Here is a 6,722-nt window from a genome sequence, read left to right on the forward strand (position 1 = left end):
AAGTTTTGGTTATTCTTTTGAGTTTCGAAGATTAATGGACAGTAAAAAATATAAAAGATTTTCATTAACAAACATCCTATTTTCCACATGAATATATACGATGACTCAATAGTCCCTACATTTGCATCCCTCACGCTGTTCCAGATCACGTGACAACACACCAGCGAGGTTTAAATACCTGATTATATATAAGTAGTAGTGTGTTTCATCCGTCTACGTCTGTGTTCGTGCAGGGCCAGCCTCGGAAAGGAGTTCAATTCATATGCTTAACTGTCATTTATAGATATTACTGATAATTATCCCAGACCTGCCAAAGCTGTTTACACACCTGATTACAAATAAGTAGCACCATGTTTCCCCCGTCCACATCTGTGTTCATGCAGTGGCAGCCTCGGAAAGGAGTTGGATGGGTGTGCTTACCTCTTATTTCTCGAGACTAAAGCCTGAAATCCCAAAAGTTATGAAGATAAGAAGATACTTTGTGTGAAGGTGTGTGTGTGTGTGTGTGTGTGTGTGTGTGTGTGTGTGTGAGAGAGAGAGAGAGAGAGAGAGAGAGAGAGAGAGAGAGAGAGAGAGAGAGAGAGAGAGAGAGAGAGAGAGAGAGAGAGAGAGACAACAGAGACAGATAGACACAGAGACACAGACAAAGACACAGAGACACAGACAGACAGGCACAGACAGACAGAGACACAAACAGACAGAGACACTGACAGACAGAGACAAAGACAGACAGAGACAAAGACAGACAGAAACACAGACAGAGAAACAGAGAAACAGAGAGAGAGAGAGAGAGAGAGAGAGAGAGAGAGAGAGAGAGAGAGAGAGAGAGAGAGAGAACCGGGTCATAGTATACACATTGACCATTGCGATATAAATAGAAAAGGAGTATAAAAAAAAACATAAGCCAAAAGTGCAATTTATCCCGCTGTTATCCCCGCGTATTGTGAAGAAGAAGAAGAAGAAAAAGAAGAAGAAGAAGATTCAGCAACAACAACAACAACAACAACAACAACAACAATAAAGAGCAAAAAAAGAACTAGAACAAATTATAAGAGCAAGAAGAAAAGTACAAAGAAGAAAAATACAACAACAACAACAACAGCAACAACAACAACAACTATATACCACAACAACCACCATAAATACAACAACAAATACATAATCATGACATCTACACCCATATATTTTTTTTTCGTTTTGATATCCAGAACGTATGATTCAAATACATCTATAAACTAAGTTGTTTATTTAGTAACGTTTGTTTCTATGATACTTTAGATTAATATATGAAGTAAGACTTGCTCCCTCACTGAACTTTAATAACCGATGACTTTGCTGCAAAGTAATCAGGCCTACAAAAAATTATGCCAACTTTTCGTAAGAAGTTTTAGTATATTTTAAAACTAATGATGATGAGGCAAAAACATGCAGTAGAGTTTTTTTCCTTCTCCGAGGCAAAATTTTACTCCTTTGCTCATAACCACGTCTTGGAAATTTTCTTTTTTTCTTCTCCTTCGCTGAATCTTAGTGACGCAATGCAAGAACTTGAGATAAATAATATAGATAGAAAAGGCGTGCGTGTGTTAAGTATGAAAAGTGTGTGTGTGTGCCCTCAATCCTTAACCCGTCCGCTACGATTAGCACGGATTTCGCCTTCACTGGTAGCCTGGTAACATATGCTCCCAGGTCCTTCTGTGCCTCTGTGGTGGGTAGTGGAGTGTTTCCCATGTGGTATTGGTATGCTGGATTTCCCCTCCCAAGATGCATGACCTCACCAGGGGTGGATCAAATACAATTGTATTTGTATTTGAATTGTATTTAAATACAATTTTAATGTATTTGTATTTGTATTTGTATTTTGACATCCAGAGAAAAAAGTATTTTGTATTTGTATTTGTATTTTGGCACCCAGAAAAAAAGCATTTTGTATTTGTATTTGTATTTTGGCACCCAGAAAAAAAGCATTTTGTATTTGTATTTGTATTTTGGCACCCAGAAAAAAAGCATTTTGTATTTGTATTTGTATTTTGGCACCCAGAAAAAAAGTATTTTGTATTTGTATTTATATTTCGAGTCAAAACCATTTGAGGAGGATAAATACTGTTAAGGAAATAGAAAAAGAAATAATGTTAAGCCGCGTTAAGGCGGAGGAGGAAACAGATGAAGGTTGAAGGCGAAGGAGTAAAGGATTAACGTCAGATCACGGGGAAAGCGGAGTAAGGAGAACATTAAGGTTGAAGGCGGAGGAGGAAAAAAATTAAGGGTGGGGAGTAAGGAGGAAATTAACCTCAGGTCACATGGAGGAGTAGGAGAGGATTTAGGCAGTTACTGAGGGATGGGTGGCTCGGAAGAAGGATCCGCCCGCAAAAATGTGTGACGTCACGGACATGGGAGGCATAGGGGATGAGATGAACTTGAAACGTACCTAGAAGAAGGTGTTTTGCCTTTTGATGTCAATCCACTGAGGTACTGGCGTGATGCAAAAAGCTTCAGAAATTTGAAGCACTTTGCCAAGAATATTCTAGGGTGCTGTGCAACAACATGGACGCCCCGGGAAGCATGTCACATCCACGAACATAAAAAAAAACTCCCCGCAGATAAATTAAACAGCTGTCGTCATGATAACAGAAAAAGAGCAAAGGGCGGGAGGCGAGGGGGATGAAAGGGATGGAGGGAGATGAAGGGGAGGGAGAATGGAAAGGAAAAGGGGCTGATGAAGAAGTTTGAAAGAAATATATGTATAGAGAGCAAGGATGAAAGAAAGGGAGAAATAGAATTAAATAAAGAAGAGAAAATAGAGGAACAGACGACTAAAGAGAAGTGGCAGCCCAATACAAATGTTAGGAAACTTTAGTGGGCCGTCCTCGTGAGTCAACATGCTCACTGGTGTTCTCCCTCAGCAGGTGTGTGAATGCAATGTACCTGAAAGACGTTAATTGGTGACCCAATTCTTACTATGTAAAATCAATCAATCAGTCAATCAGAGAAAGAAAATATAATTAAAAAGAAAAATTGGAAGTAAGAAAGAAAAGGGAAAAGGATGCTGCGCCGGAAGCCGCGGCGAGGATTCCTTATGATGCTTGTGCGCGTCCCCGAGGCCCATCGGTCCTTCATCCAAGAACCGATAAACGCGGTGACCGGCGCCTTCACGGCATTTATGATTAATTTTATAATCCAGTCTGGTAGTTTTAAGAAGCGAGTTCTTGCATCTGCCCTATTCGAATCGGCGGGGTGGTGGAGCGCCAGCGAGCCCAAGGTCTCCCAGGCGAGCATGGCAGGACTGGAGGGCTCCCGGCAGGGCGCCTCGGCGTCCATCGGGACCCCGACGGAGGTGCCGGAGATCTTTCGGTTACAACGCCGGGCAGGTGGGGCTCGTTAGCCGTGGTAGGCAATCTGCCTAGGAGAGCAAACTCCGAACAACAAACCCGGGCAGGTGAGGTTCGTTAGCCGTGGTAGGCAATTCACCTAGGAGAGCAAACTCCGAACAATAAACCCGGGCAGGTGAGGTTCGTTAGCCGTGGTAGGCAATTCACCTAGGAGAGCAAACTCCGAACAATAAACCCGGGCAGGTGAGGTTCGTTAGCCGTGGTAGGCAATTCACCTAGGAGAGCAAACTCCGAACACTAAACCCGGGCAGGTGAGGTCGTTAGCCGTAAAGCAATTCACCTAGGAGAGCAAACTCCGAACAATAAACCCGGGCAGGTTGGGCTCGTGAGCCGTCATAGGTAATACACCTAGGAGAGCAAACTCCGAACAATAAACCCGGTCAGGTGGAGGTCGCTAGCGAAAGCAGTTCATCTAGGAGAGCAAACTCCGATTACAAAACCGGGCAGGTGGAGGTCGTTAGCGTGAGCAGTTCACCTAGGAGAGCAAACTCCGATCACAAACCCGGGCAGGTGGAGGTCGTTAGCGAAAGCAATTCATCTAGGAGAGCAAACTCCGATTAGAAACCCGGGTAGGTGGAGGTCGTTAGCGTGAGCAGTTCACCTAGGAGAGTAAACTCCGATTACAAACCCGGGCAGGTGAGGTTCGTTAGCCGTGGTAGGCAATTCACCTAGGAGAGCAAACTCCGAACAATAAACCCGGGCAGGTTGGGCTCGTGAGCCGTCATAGGTAATACACCTAGGAGAGCAAACTCCGATCATTACACCTGGTCAGGTTGGGCTCGTGAGCCGTCATAGGTAATACACCTAGGAGAGCAAACTCCGATCATAAAACCCGGGCAGGTTGGGCTCGTGAGCCGTCATAGGTAATACACCTAGGAGAGCAAACTCCGATCATAAAACCCGGGCAGGTGGAGCTCGTCAGCCGTGGTGGGCAATCTGCCTAGGAGAGCAAACTCCGAACAATAAACCCGGGCAGGTGGAGCTCGTCAGCCGTGGTAGGCAATCTGCCTAGGAGAGCAAACTCCGAACAATAAACCCGGGCAGGTGGAGCTCGTCAGCCGTGGTAGGCAGTCTGCCTAGGAGAGCAAACTCCGAACAATAAACCGGGGCTTGTGGTGCTCGTTAGATGTCGTAGACAATCCACGTGATGGGAACACCAAAGAAAAGGAAAATAAAAAGGAAAACCAGAAAAAGGAAAATATAGTAACAAAACATCAAGAAAATAAAATAAAAAACACAGTTCATCCACCTTCAGGCCCTAACATCTCCAAAATTATGGATGAGTCTTTTCTGGGGAGAAAGAGGCTCATCCAGACCAAAGAACATCAAAAATGGATGATACAGAAAGGAACACCAAAAAAATGGAAAAAAGAGAAAAAAACATCGCAAAAGAAAAGTAACAACAATAACAGAACAACGTCAAGAAAAGTAACATACAAAGAAACATCATCCACTATTCGGACCCAAACTAACATCACCAAAATTATGGGTGGGTCTTTTCTGGGGAGAAAGAGGCTCACCCAGACCAAAGAACATCAAAGAGGGATGATATAGAAAAGAACACCAAAAAATAGGGGAAAAAGAGCAAAAAAACATCGCAAAAGAAAAGTAACAGCAATAACAGAACAACATCAAGAAAAGTAACATACAAAGAAACATCATCCACCTTTCGGCCCCTAACTAACATCACCAAAATTATGGGTGGGTCTCTTCTGGGAGGAAAGCGGCTCACCCAGACCAACGAAGAACATCAACAAGAGGATGATATGAAATAAAAGAACATCAGAAAACACGAAGAAAAGAACTCCGAAGAAAAAGAACAGAACACACATCTGAACAGAAAAACAAGAAGAAAAACACATCAAGAGAAGAAAACTATAAGAAACATCATCCACCTTTCGGCCCCTAACTAACATCACCAAAATTATGGGTGGGTCTCTTCTGGGAGGAAAGCGGCTCACCCAGACCAATGAACATCAACAAGAGGATGATATGAAATAAAAGAACATCAAAAAAGAAAAACAACACCAAGAAAACAAAGAAAAAGATAAAGAAAAGGAAAAAGAAACAAAAAGAAAAACACCAAAATAAAATAAAACAAAAACAAAAAAATAATCCAAATAAATAAATAAATAAACAAATACAGAATACAGTAAAATTAACGAACTAACTAACTAATTCAATCTGTCTAACTATTAAACTACCTATCTAACTACCTATCTAACTAAGGGTACTATACAAGGGTACTATTGGACTACCTATTAACTAACTAACTATCAAATTATCTAACGATCGAACATGTATTTGTCTGACTCTTTATCTATTTATCTGCATGGCTATCTATCATTACGTTTATCTATCCATCTTTTCTTTTCTTTTTGCAGTTAAGGAAGCAGCTCAAGGGCAAAAGTAGATAAATAAATAAAAAAAATCCGCATAAATAAAAATAAGTTCTATCTCTATATCTTTTATTTGTTTATTTGTTTATCTTATTTGTTCATCTTATTTATTTGTTTACTTATCTATTCCATCATCAGTCATGGTCAGTTCTACCTACACGTTTTCCTACCACAATTTTTTTTTCATTGTGTAGTCCTTAGTTCCGGTCCGACCTTGAGCTGGAAGGGAAGGACGGGAGGCAGGGAGGCAAGAAGAAGGAGGGAGGGAGGGGGGAGGTAGGACAGAGTAATTGGAAGAATTTGGATTATAATGGTTCCCCCCCCCTCCCCCTCTGTAGCTAAAAAGTAAAACGAAGAAAAGCGTCAAATAAAAAAAATAATAATAATAAATGGTAGCTAACAATGATAAAGAGTTTGCTGAAAAAAAAAATGGAAATCGATGAGGTACAGACTTGGCAGTTTTCTTTTCTTTCTTTCTTTTTTTTTTTTAACACAGAAGACAGAAAGCTCAAGGGCCAAAATAAGAGGATACAGAAAAAAAAAGATCGCTACGTCGCTGCTCCCCAATCTTTATCCTTTTGATTATCTGTGTCTTGAATGTGGCAGAGTAAGAGACTTTGTATAACTACTGATATTTGTACTCCTCCGGGTATACCCCATTCACGGTGCTCAATAATGATGATAACAGTATAGCAGCAAGTAGTACGCAGTAGCTAGCGAGGCGGCACCTTTTAGCCCTTCAGTTTCAGTCACAACCTTCCGGTACATTTCTTAAACTTCGTCGAGCGTTTAAATCTCATTCTCCGCTCTCTATTGTTACGTACTTTACAGAGAGAGAGAGAGAGAGAGAGAGAGAATAGCATGGGTGAGGAAAGAGTGGGAATACGCGTTTCAGTCCTGATAAAGTGTGTGTGTGTGTGTGTGTGTGTGTGTGTGT

The 6,722-nt window shown here is 41.7% G+C and overlaps 2 long non-coding RNA genes across 7 annotated transcripts; one reads left to right on the top strand and one right to left on the bottom strand.

The window, feature by feature from the left end:
• The first annotated feature begins 2,956 nt into the window (after window positions 1-2,956).
• LOC127003760 (uncharacterized) lies at window positions 2,957-4,624 on the top strand. Of its 6 annotated transcripts, none has more exons than XR_007757387.1 (3): window positions 2,992-3,569; window positions 4,023-4,090; window positions 4,159-4,624. It is a non-coding gene; the product is annotated as an uncharacterized LOC127003760 (long non-coding RNA). The 6 variants fall into 6 exon arrangements; XR_007757385.1 differs by having other exon boundaries at window positions 3,510-3,637; XR_007757390.1 differs by having other exon boundaries at window positions 3,510-3,637; window positions 4,227-4,624.
• A 276-nt stretch (window positions 4,625-4,900) lies between these two features.
• Window positions 4,901-5,704, bottom strand: LOC127003761 (uncharacterized). The gene is made up of 2 exons (XR_007757391.1): window positions 5,282-5,704; window positions 4,901-5,052 (listed from the first exon to the last, which is right to left on the bottom strand). It is a non-coding gene; the product is annotated as an uncharacterized LOC127003761 (long non-coding RNA).
• Window positions 5,705-6,722: the final 1,018 nt, after the last annotated feature.

Source organism: Eriocheir sinensis, chromosome 26 (genome assembly GCF_024679095.1).
Source record: "Eriocheir sinensis breed Jianghai 21 chromosome 26, ASM2467909v1, whole genome shotgun sequence".
Lineage (NCBI taxonomy): Eukaryota > Metazoa > Arthropoda > Malacostraca > Decapoda > Varunidae > Eriocheir > Eriocheir sinensis.